We start from the raw sequence: 13,365 nt of genomic DNA, 5'->3' as shown, positions 1-13,365 counted from the left end.
CTGAGCAATAGAAAGACACTTCAGTGCAGGCTGTTGACCTAGGTCTATGAGTTCTATGTCAGAGAATGGAGGGAAAATATTAGTTAAATTATTTTCTATTTGTTTAACCCAGAAAATAGAACCACTTTTTTTGATATAAGCACTCAGATATTTCTAAACTAAGGGTACAGAAAATGGGTCTTAATGAGATTTTAAAGGCCATATATAGGCAATATCATAATCAGGAGATTCATTAGAAACCAGTATAAAGCCACAATATTTGAATAAGAAAGGCAGCAGAGACAAAAAGTATGCTTTGCATTGGCACATCCTGAAGAGTTAGGAACATTGAATTCTATCAAAACAACAGAAGAAATTGCTCACACAATGCCCGAATAAGCAAATGGAACAAACTCTGCCTAAAAAGGGAGCAAAAGCAAGTTGAAAGCAGGGTATTTTAATACATTCTTTTTGGATGAATTCTTAAACTTGGATCTGGTGGGAAAGAATGTATAAAAATATTTTTTCTCCCCAAAAATAATTTTTAAGAAACAAATTTCACTTTCAAATCATCATACTTTTACAAATTGCCTGTTTTTCTGCATGTCATTTTCTGGAAACTCATGTTGACCTTCTCAACCTGTCAATCAAAGTAATTCTATCCTGAATTTTAGGTTTGATTGCATTTTCTCTGATATGCTTCCTTACTCAGACTATAGGGGAAGAAAGACTTTCCCTCTATCCTCCTTGTTTAATAGCTGGTGGTGGTGGTGGTGATTGTTTGAAGTAAACTGACAACAGGCAGATTAACAGGAGATAAATTATACAGTTTTATTAATTTTTAATATTATTAATACATGTGTGGAGGCACCACAGGAAAAAAAAATGAATATCCAATAATATGGTAAGACTTGAGAGCTGTAGGAGAGAAAAAGTATTATAACATCTTTTCTCATCCACTGCAAGGTTCATGACTGAGGCACCTATAACAAAAGACTGATCAACAAGAGAAAAGCATACATATTTATTTAATATAAGTTTTACATGAAAAGGGAGCCTTCAGAAATGAGGATCCAAAGAAATAGGGAGACCTGTGTATTTTTATTCTAAGGTTGATGAAGTGGAGAGTTGTGGAGAAGTAGAGTTGAGCAAAGGGAGGCATGATCTAATGGTGATAAACTGGAGAGAACTTGCTAACATCTGTTTGTTCAGATTCTTCTCTGTGTCCCTCTGTCTTCAGAGATGAGATTTATTTCTTCTGGATATAGGGAGGGCATCTCTGGGATGAGGGTCTTGTGACCTGCTTCAGGGGAGGAGATGATAGTGACTCTCCTGCTTTTGCTCTTTTCTCAAGTGCCAACGTGTCATATTTTGGGGTAGTTATGTACTGAACCCCATCAGAACTTATATTTTGTCTTAACAGGGGAAAAGGACAATAATGTAGGCACTTAGGGGAGAGTAAATGATTTTTAGGAAAGATGAATGGGCCCTGAGAAGAATCCATGGGAGATATGATAGTTTATGACCAACTTTGGGTGCGATGTTAACTTTAATCTTCTCTCCTATAATCAGTCATTTTTTCCTGGTTGATAAATCTCCTGGGGAGTGGATTTATGACAATTGAGTTTCTTTTGGAGGATTTGTCCTTAGGCAGATAAGTTCAGAGAAAGTTTCTCCCTGCATTTGCTATTCTTCAAGTGCCTTGAGTTCAAAATAGTCAACATACAAAAGTGTCATTTTCTGGGGTGGCATGTCCTAAACTCCTATAATACCTCTGGATAATAAATCTGCAATCTCTTCCTGCATGTGAAATTTTAACTTCAGTTCTCTTCTTTCCCCTGCCATCTTAATTTGTTGAAAAGTACTTGAAATGACATCTTGAACTCTTGTAATTTACGAATAATTCTGTGTGAGTCTTCTCTGCATGCCAGGGGAAGCCCATTCTCCCTGGGGGACTGAACAAGTAGTAAGAGAGCAGAAGGGAACTTTCTTTGCCTGGATATAAGAGCTTTGCCTGGACTGACTCTCCACAGGGCCAATACTTTCCTCAAGTCAGCAACTGGCACAAACAATGACTCTGAGGACATCTTCATGAATCTGAGTCAAAGGCAGCTCTGTTGGACTGGGAAACTGTTATGAAGGAGTATTTCCAAGAGAAGTTCCCTGACTCTGAACAACCCCAGACACGCCCCTCCCACACAGCAGGCAGTTTGCAATCTGCCTAGCTCCACACTCACTCATTAAAGTCAGATTTTGACATTTCTCAAATCGCCTATGGATCTTGTTAACACACAGAGTCTGATAGAGCAGGTCAGGTGAGGCCGAATTTCTGCATTTCTAACAGGGTCTAGGCTGACCACAATTGGAGCCCCAAAGGCCTCATTTAACCCCTTGGTTTACAGGTGGGTGGTAGCGGAGGATGGCTTAGCCAATTGCTTGGAGTCAGGCAGATAGTTAGCAATAGAGCCAAGGCTAGAAGCCAGATTTCCTGATTCTCAGTGAAACATTCTGCCCAATATTTCATAACATTTCTTCTTTTCCCACAAGAGCCCCAATATTTAGCATCATTGAGTCTTAATATATGCAGATTTTAAAGATTTTCCACTTAACTATAATACTTACTGCTGAGGGTGTGAATTGTACTCTTTGAGGATTTTACCTCAATCTGAGTTTTTATTTTAGAGCTGAGTTTTTATTTTTTTCCTCAACTAAAATGTGTTTGATTATTTTGGAGTCAATCAATTAACTGATTAATATAAAACATAGAGGGAAAAGTTTGAGAAAAGAAACATGTCACATCTCCATAATTAAGATCTTTCTTTGGCAAATCACTGTTAACAGAAAAATAACCAAACTCTGTAAAGTAATTTAAAGGGGTTTATTCTGAGCCAATATGAGTGACTATGGGCTGCAGAACATAGTCTCAAGAGGTTCTGAGAAAATGTCCCTATAGCAGCTGGATTAAAGTTTGGTTTTATACATTTTAGGGAGGCAAGAACTGCAAGTAAAATCATAAATCAACACATGGAGGGTATACATTGGTTTGGCCCAAAAAGGTGAACATCTTGAAGTGGGGGCTTATAGATTATAGGTGGGTTCAGAGATTGTTTGATTTGTACTGGTGAAAGAAATAAAGATTTCTCTAAAAGTGTGGAATCAGTAGGTAAGAATGTTCTAAATTAAGGTAAGGAAGTCTGCTAATCATAGATAAGTCACAATACACTCAGTGATGTGTTAAGCAAATTGATGGCCTACAAGTGTGACTTAACCTTTGCCTTGCATGGCCTTAGGTCCTGTTTTTAATTTAGTATTTCATTGCCACAGCGTCTTATGATCTTTATTTTAACATTAGCGTTGGTCAATTGCAGTGTGTAAACTCCAAAAGGGAGAAGGTATAAGGAGGCATGTCCAACCTTCCTGTGCATCATGGCTGGGAACTCAGTTTTAAGGTTTTTCTGGGGTCTCCTTGGCTAAGAGGAGGTCCATTCACCTGGCAGAGGGGTTAGGATATTATTTTAATTTTACACCATGAAGCTGGAAAAAAACTCACATTTTATACCTAGGCCTCCTTCTTCTACGCCAACATTGATACATAAGCAAAAGAAAGAATAGTGAAATGAGAACAATCACAAAGAAACAAATGGAAAGAAACAGGCAAGGTTGGGAACTAGAACACTGCTCTGTTCATCCCAGGAACAAATGAACACACAGAGATAGCATTTGAAAAACATGAATTCAAATGTCAGGTCTCACATAGAAAGAAGATAAAATGGAAGTCCATAGCTGGGTATGGAATCACATATCAACTCTTGAAAACAGTGGAGTTGATATGAATTATTTGGCTTGAGTGCTCTGGTTGTTTAAAAATCCAGCGATTTAACCCTTTGCATGTCGAGTACTGCACAGAAGCAAGACTGAAAGTTCTTTTCAGAAAGGGCTGTCTCACTTTCTCCCACATGGTGACCACTATAATTCCTGTAAAGCAGCATACATTAATAAAGTGTTGGAAGTGATTTTCTGGGTCAAGCTTTGCATTACAACAAATATGGATTCAACCAGAAAAATAAGCCTTAAATTGCTTACTCCTTTTTTGTAACTGCAGTTCCTCTTGCTGCAGCCTAGATTGTTACACAAGCAAATAAATCCTTTTAATTGGTCCACCCCCGGGGCAAACAGCCCACCCCAGTAAGTAATCATGTGCAAGAGTGGAGGCTGCTGGGGTGGGGTGTATCCTGCTGAACAATTTTTGCTTTTATTTTACCAACTGATTTTAAAAGGCGGCATTGTAACTTGGCATTAAATATTTAAGAATGATATTAAGGTAAGATTGATTCATTTAACAGGCATAATGGAGTGGGGAAGCCACATGGAGTGACTAAAGGGCTTCACAGTGGGAAATCTATGCTAGCAGGCATCACTCCGCACCTGGTAATGGCCATGAATAAACTCGACTTCTTGCTATTTAAATAAATTGATGTGCAATTCATCTGCTGTTTAGAGCCATTGGAAATGCACTGCACTAACTCTATTCCTTGGCAAGCATCCCAATTAAGTGCCTGGGCCATTTATCAGAGTGCCAAGTGTAGTTCAAGTTGCTACCAAGCTTCTACCATTTACCAAAATGGCAATTTGTTCTAGAAAGGGGATCTAGGGAAAGGCAGGAGCAGCAGGGTGTGGACGAAAAGGTACTGCACTCAGACAGCTGCAGCTCAAGGCCAGAATTCTCCACTAGAGCACACCCCATTTAACTGCCCCAAAATTGTTTCTTTACTTCTATAATGAGAAGAAAAATATACCTGCTTTACTTACTTGTGAGGCACAAAACAAGATAATAAAAGTGAAAGCACGTATCAGTTTAAAAAGTGCTATTCAAAGTATGAGTTATCACTAAGAGCATAATTCTTGCAGAGGCACCATAAGTGCCCGCCATTTATTTCCCCTAGTGTTCTACACGGTTCCCTCTCCTCCCCCTTTTTTTCTAGATCAGACAATCTCAGAGCTGGGAGGAGAATAAAAATGTCAACCTTTTAAAAGGCTCACACCTTATGAGATACATAGGTTTGTATTTCTTGGTGCTAAAATGTTCAGACTAGTCTTGTAGTTTTATTAGCCACTTCTTGGTGATATATAAATCAATAAGTGAGCACTTTAAAAGCACTTAAATTAGGTATGATCATAAAGAGCAGCTAGCTAATTTGAGAATTTTATTTATTTTATGATAAGACTTTTAATACAGTTCTGTTGATTCCAGTTGCTTTAAAACATGCTATTTTCCCTCCAGTCTTTCCTAGTTGGACACATTTGGCAGATTGGTTGTGGAATATAGAAATATGACTTATGTCTTTTAATTTTAGAGAATTATAACTCAGAACAAATTAAGTCCATGCTTTGCATTGAAATTAGAGTCCAAAAAAACAAAGCACTTACTTTTAAGTAACAAATTGTCTCCCATTAAAAGTTTGAAAAAAGCCCCAAGATGGGTTATAATCATTTGTGGTCCATGTGTCTGCACTGATTCAATTAAATGAAGTGCATAGTAGCCTGCTAAAAATACACTGATAGAATATGTATACTAGAAATTGTGTTGACTTAAGTTGTTTACCAGGCTGATCTTTTCGTTGTTTGCTTTTCTAATTATCTTCTGCACATTATTAAATATAATCATTAATAAGATAGCTGACTATAGTTTGCTGAATATTATTTAATCATTAATTTCTAATGATTCGATATCCTCTATGATTAAACTTGATGGCTGATTTAGTCAAATGAAGATGTTTTCATTAAGGGCAAGCAATGCAATGACAATTCAACTACATCCAGTAAGACCCTAAGCAGAGTCACCTTTTATGTAGCAAGGTCATATTCTTCAACCCCTTTCACTATATTCTGGCAGTTGCTATTATATAGGCTATAACTCATCGGTCTACTCAGCCTTCCTCTATTGATTTTTATCTTTCCTGGCTAACTGTTACCAGAATAATGGTTTCAACAAGAATCTAATTGGTATCAAGTTCTTTTTCTTGGGAACCAGCAGGTGTAAAGAAGCATTAGTTATAATGGTAAAGGTTAGAGGAAAAACCAGCTGGCCACTCTCTTCCCAGATTTGCTTGGAACAAAATTTCTAGTATTTTATTCTATTTTTAAATTTTTATTTATTTTTTTATTGTGGTAAGAACACAACATGAGATCTACCCTCTTAAACACTGAAGTGCACAATTCAGTATTGTTAACTACAAGGCACTATGTTGTACAGCAGACCACTAGAACTTACTCATCTTGCATAACTGAAACTTTCATGCACACTGAATAGCAACTGCCCATTTTATCCCTCCCCAATCCCTGGCAAGTCCCATTCTACTCTCTGTTTCAGTGAATTTGATTATTTTACATACATCATATAAGTAGATCATGCAGCATTTGTCCTTCTGTGACTGGCTTATTTCACTTAGCATAATGTCTTCCAGGTTCACCCATGTTGTTGTATATGGCAGAATTTCCTTCTTTTTAAGAGCTGAATAATATTCTATTGTATGTATATACCACCGTTTCTTTATTCATTGATAAGCCAGGGGACATTTAGGTAGTTTCCATATCTTAACCTATTTTGAATAACGCTGTAATAAACACAGGAGTGCAGACATCTCTTTAAGATCCTGATTTCAATTCTTTTAAATATATTCCCATAAGTGTGATTGCTGGATCATATGGTAGGTAGCTTTATTTTTTAATTCTTTGAGGATTATTCATACTGTTTCCCATAGTGGCTACATCATTTTATATTTCCACCAATGTACAGGGGTTCCAATTTCTCTACATCTTTGCCAACATTTGTCTTTTTTTTTTTTTTTAAATAATAGGCATCCTAAAAGGTGTGAGGTGATATCACTTGGTGGTTTTGTTTTTTCTGGGTATCTTTAAATTTTTTTACTTATTATGAGTACAAAATAATTTTATATATTTATAAGGTACATGTGATATTTTGATACAGGCATACAATGTGTATTAACCAAATCAGGGTAATTGGGGTGTCTGTTGCTTTAGGAATTTATCATTTTTTTGTGTTAGGAACATTTCAATTCTACTCTTTTAGTTATTTTAAAGTATTCCATAACTTATTGTTGATTATAGTTACTTTGTAGTGCTATCGAGTATTGTTCATTATATCTAACTATCTAGTTATATATGTGCAGTCATTAACCATCCTCATTTTATCTCCCCCTCCCTGCTTTCCTTCCCTGCCTTCCCTGGAAACCATCATTTTACTCTATATCTCCATGAGATCAATTGTTTTTAATATTTAGCTCACACATATAAGTGAAAATGTGAGATTTCTCTTTCTGTGCTTGGCTTATTTGACTTGACATAATGTTCTCCAGTTCCATCCATGTCGTTGCAAATGGAAGGATTTCATTCTTTTTATGGCTATATAATAATTCATTGTGTATTTATACCACATTTTCTTTATCCTTTCATCCTCTGATGGGTGCTTAGACTGATTCCAAATCTTGGCAATTGTGTATAGTGCTGAAGTAAACATGGGAGTGCAGATTATCTTTTCAATATATTAAATTCTCTTCTTTTGGATATATACCCAGCCATGGGATTGCTGGGTCATATGGTAGTTCTATTTTTAGTTTTTTGAGGACTCTTCATACTGTTCTCCATAGTCGTTGCACTCATTTACATTCTCACCAATGGTATAAGAGGGTTCCCTTTTCTCCACATCCTTGCCAGCATTGGTTATTGCTTGTCTTTTTGATAAAAGCCATTTTTACTGGGGTGAGATAATACCTCATTGTATTAAGTAGTTTTTAAAAAATTTCAGAGTATTATGGGGATAAAAATGCTTTGGTTACATAAATTGCCTTTGCACCTCCCAACAAGTCCACCCATCCCCCAGGCAGCAAGTGCTAAATCAGTTAGATGTGGATTTACCCATTCCCTCATATCCCCTCCCATGTGCCTGACACCCTATGAATGTTACTTCCCATATGTACACATTAGTGTTGATCAGTTAGTACCAATTTAATGGTGAGTACAATTTAATGGTGGCATTTGTATTTCCATTCTTGTGATACTTCACTTAGAATAATGGGCTCCAGCTCCATCCAGGATAATACAATAAGTGGTTCATTTTTTTTTTTTTTGAGAAATGTCTATTCATAACATTTGCCCACTTTTTAGTCAATTATTTGATTTTTTTCTATTGAGTTGTTGGAACTCGTTATACATTCTAGTTATTAATCCCTTGTCAAATGGGTTGTTTGTCCATATTTTGCGGGTTGTCTCATCACTGTGTTGATTGTTTCCTTTGCTGTGCAGATGCTTTTTGGCTTGATGTGATCTCATTTGTCCAATTGTGCTTTGGTTGCCTGTGTGTTGGGGGTATTACTCAAGAAGTCTTTGCCTAGACCAATGTCCTGAGGTCTCTCCCCAGTGTTTTCTTTTAGTAGTTTCATAGTTTTAGGTCTTAGATTTAAGTCTTTAATTCATTTTGATTTGATTTTTGTATGTGGTGAGAAATAAGGATCTAGTTCATTGTTGTTTTGATTTGCATTTCCCTGGTAATTAGTTATGTTGAGCAACTTTTCACATATCTCTTGGCCATTTGTATGTCTTCTTTGGAGACATGTCTTTCAAGGTCTTTTGCCCATATTTTAATTGGGATATTTGTTTGGGATTTTTGTTATTAAATTGTAGGAGTTCCCTATATATTTTTAATATTAACCTCTTAACACACATATGGCTTGTAAATATTTTCTCCCGTTCCACACGTTACTTTTCCCCTCTATTGGTTATCTCCTTTGCTGTGAAGAAGCTCTTTAGTTTGAGATAGTCCCATTTATCTATTTTGTTTTTGTTGTTTGTGCTTTTTGTGTCATATCTGAGTAGTCATTGCCAAGACCAAAGTCATGAAGCTTTTCTCCTATGTTTTCTTCTGTAAGTTGTTAACAGTTTCAGGTCTTACATTTAAATCTTTAATTTATTCTGAGCTTATTTTTTCTATCCTTGATTGTATGTATTTTCTTCCTTTTTAAATAAAACATTTTGATAGATTGAGGGGGTACAAATGTTTTTTGTTACCTGGATTAATTGCGTGGTGGAGAAGTCTAAGCTTTTAGTGTGCCTGTCACCTGAATAGTGCACATTGTACCCAATAGGTAATTTTTCCCTGTACTTCCTTTTTACCCTCTTCCTTATGAGTCTCTAATGTCCATTATGCCACTTTGTATGACCATGCATATTCATTACTTAGCTCCTACTTATAAGTGAGAACATGTAGTGTTTGCTTTCTCATTCCTGGGTTACTTCACTCAGGATGATGGTTTCCATCTCCATCCAAGTTGCTGCAAAAGCAGTATTCCTTTTCATGGCTCAGTAGTATTCCATGGTAAATATATACCACATTTTCTTTATCTGAATATCAGTTGATGGTCATTTAGGTTGGTTCCATATCTTTGCAATTGTGAACTGTGCTGTGATAAACATATGAGGACAGGTATGTTTTCGGTATAATTACTTCTTTTTCTTTGGGTAGATCCCCAGTAGTGGGATTGATGAATTGAATGGTAGATCTATTTTTAGTTCTTTGGTAAATATCCATACTGTTTTCCATAGAGGTTGTTCTAATTTATATTCCCACCAACAATGTATAAGCATTCCCTTTTCATCACATACACACAAGCATCTATTATTTGTTGACATTTTAATAATGGTTAGTCTGACAGGGTAAGGTGGTATCTCATGTGGTTTTAATTTGCATTTCTCTGGTGATTATTGATGTTGAGCATTTTTTTCATGTTTTTTGGCTATTTGTTTTTATTCTTTTGAAAATTATCTGTTTATGCCTCTTTGTCCACTTTTAAATTGGGTCATTTGTTATTTTCTTTCTGATTTGTTTGAGTTCCCTATAGTTTCTGGCTATTGTCAGGTATATAGCTTATGAATATTTTCTCCCATTCTGTGGGTTGTCTATTTACTCTTTGGATTATATCTTTTGCTGTGCAGAAGGATTTTTAGTTTATTGAAGTCCCATTTATTTAGTTTTGTAGTTGCTTTTGGGGTCTCAGTCATAAATTCTTTACATAGGCTATCAAGGACAGTTTTTCCTAGGTTTCATTCTAATTTTTTTATGGTTTCAAGTTATATATTTAAGTATTCAATTCATCTTGGGTTAATTTTTGTGTATGGTGAGAGACAGATCCAGTTTCATTCTTTTGCATGAGGCTATCCAATTTTCCCACTATCAGTTATTACATAGGGCATCCTTTCCCCAGTATGTTTTTCTTTGCTTTGTTGAAGATCTGTTATTTGTAGGCATTTGGCTTTATTTCCAGGTTCTCTATTCTGTTCAATTGGTATAGGTATCTATTTTTGTACCAGTAACATGCTGTTTTGGTTACTATCACTTTTAGTATAATTTGAAGCTGGGTAATGTGATGCCTCCAGATTTTTTTTTTTCCGTTTAGGATTACTTCAGCTATTTTGGTCTTTTTAAGTTCTGTATTGGTTTTAGGTTTTTCTCCTTAATTTTGTGGAAAATGACATTGGTGTTTTGATAGGAATTGCATTGAATCTGCAGATTACTTTGGGCAGCATGAACATTTTTACAATGTTAATAATTCTGATCAATGAGAATGGGAGGTTTTTCCACTTGTTTGTGTCATCTGTGATTTCTTTCATCAGTGTTTTGTAATTCTCCTTGTAGAGGTCTTTAACCTACTTGGTTAAGTATATTTCCTGAGATTCTTCAACATAGCAGACTGAGAACCCAAAAGGGATGGGTACTCTGTCAGGGGCAGTGTAGCTGATCCCAAGTGTCCTGGCTTAATCATTCTCTGTGGAACACTCACTGATTCTGAGTGGAAACAACCATGGTTTCCTCAGCCACAGTGGGCAGAAGAGGGGAGGAGGGGAATGAGAAGGTCCTGAATGGTGGGGAGCTGGTCCTCTGGTCCCCTTTGTCATAAGGGGTCCTCTGGCATCCTGTACTCTCCTCTTAGCTGGAAGCAACCTGTCCTGAATGATGCGCAAGCTCTGGGAGACCACAGTTCCCACAGGACCCACTGGCCCCAATGCTGCTGTGGTCAGGGTGGGTGCTGGAGAATATTGGTTGTGGATCCAGCAATCTAGAGACCCAGGGGTTGAGATTCCCTGGTCAGGAAAGCTGCACAAATTCTGCCTTTCTGTGAAGGGAGGTAAATGAGACACATCCTCCATGCAAAACCCAGGTGCGGAGAGCAAAGTACTATTGGGGGTGTGCCCCACACTGCCAGCATAGAACTGGCCATCCCACAGCACACCCAAGCCAAAGGCACACTTGGGATCAGAGGCAGCTATGGCCACAGCACTGGGTGGTTGGAGGAGGGGAGGTTCCTGTCTCCACATCCCTTCCTGAGCTCAGTGCTGCTTCTGCTCTGGGGCGGGGACAATCTCCTATCCTATGGACTCCTTTCTGTATCCTTGTTTCCACTGGGATTGATGCAAACAACTTTGGATCACAAACCAGGGTCTCTTAGGTGCACAAGAGTGTGTGTCTCACTTTTCTATGTCCTAAAAAGCATTTTCAGCACTTTTCAGTCCCCTTGGGGAAGCCTGCTCTATGGATCAGAACTCTGAGAATACTGCTACTCTCCTGTGTCTCCCTGTTCCATTGTGGTTGTCACAGTCTAAGCAGATGCTGGGAAATGTTAGTGTGGGATCTAGTGACAAGGAGACTGAGTGACTTCCCTGGTAGGATAGAGGTTCCAAACATTTTACAAGTAATGTTGCACCTGCTGTCTCAACTTGGGTCTGTGGTGGAGGGAAGCAACCCTGCCCCAAGGAGACCCCAAAAAGACCCCAATAAGCCCTCAGTTTGCCGATGGCAAGAGTGCCTGGATTCATCAGGGAACAAAGGCACTCTGACAGATTGGGAGCTGGCAGACCACCTCAGTTGTGAGGGGAAGAAAAGTAAACAATGCCACCAGGCCTTTCCACTGGACTCAATCCCTCAGGGGTTGTTGTTCTCTTGCTCCTTCTTGCTCTGCTCTGCAACTTCTTCCCATGGGATCTCCAGAAGGCTGAGTTTTGGCATGTTTTCCTCAGTATTTCACCTGGGACGTGCTTTTTCACATGAAAGTTTTTCTTCTTTGGGGGACAATATGGTGACCAGTGTCTCCAGTCAGCCATCTTGCCCTCTTCCTTTTAACATATTTTAATTGAACATTCACAAGATATTAAGAAAGAAAAAGTGGTAGTAGTTTGTTATCATCTGCCTGTTTTTGTCTCCTCTACCAATTCATATGTTAACTTCTTAACCCTCAAAGGGATGGTATTATGAAGTGGGCCTTTGGGAGTTAATTAGTGTCCTTATAAGAATAGAAAAAGACTAGAGTTCTCTCTCTCCCTGCCACGTGAGGATACAACCAGAAGATGGCTGTCTATGGACCAGGAAGGGGGCCTTCACGAGACACTGATTCTGCTGGCACTGTGATCTTTGACTTTCTCCAAAATGGTGAGAAATAAAGTTCTGCTGTTTAAGCCACCCAGTCTGCTGTAGTTTTGTTATAGCAGCCCAAACTGACTAAGACATATACAGAACACATTTTTCTGGCAACAAAACAATAAAACTGATAATAAAAAAGTGACACTTGAAGAAAAATAAATCCTTTTAACAAGGTACATATGATGCCTGTAGGAATCAAAACTACAATCTTATAACTAGTAGCATTACAGTGACTTCAAGGGACCACTCCCCTGTTCAGTGTAGAAAAAATCGCATTCCCTCCTTCAAAAATCACATTCCCTCATCTTCTAAGTTTTAAAAAAGTATAACCTGCTTACTTTAAAAAGAAGTTAAAAAAAGCTTAAAAATTTATCAAAATCTCTCTTAATCTATTAAATAAAATGGCTTAACTCTGTATTGTATAGTCTATGTTAGTGGAATTATCTAATTTTTGGTGTAGGACTATTATAAAAAGTTTAGAATTGGAGCAATCTATGACTTATAATGCTCAATATTGAGATCCTAAAAAATTCATCTCTTTCATATTTTTTGGATGAATTCATATGATGTATAAAAGAAATAGAAATAATTTTTGGGCCAGGCACGGTGGCTCACGCCTGTAATCCTAGCACTCTGGGAGGCCGAGGTGGGTGGATTGCTTGAGGTCAGGAGTTTGAAACCAGCCTGAGCAAGAGCAAGACCCTGTCTCTACTATAAAATAGAAAAAAATTAATTGGCCAACTAATATATTTAGAAAAAATTAGCCGGGCATGGTGGCGCATGCCTGTAGTCCCAGCTACTCGGGAGGTTGAGGCAGCAGGATTGCTTGAGCCCAGGAGTTTGAGGTTGCTGTGAGCTAGGCTGACGCCATGACACTCACTCTAGCCTGGGCAACAAAG

This window comes from Microcebus murinus, chromosome 4 (assembly GCF_040939455.1).
Source record: "Microcebus murinus isolate Inina chromosome 4, M.murinus_Inina_mat1.0, whole genome shotgun sequence".
Classification (NCBI taxonomy): Eukaryota; Metazoa; Chordata; class Mammalia; order Primates; family Cheirogaleidae; genus Microcebus; species Microcebus murinus.
The sequence above is the reverse complement of the archived record's forward strand: the minus strand, read 5'-3'. Positions refer to the sequence as shown.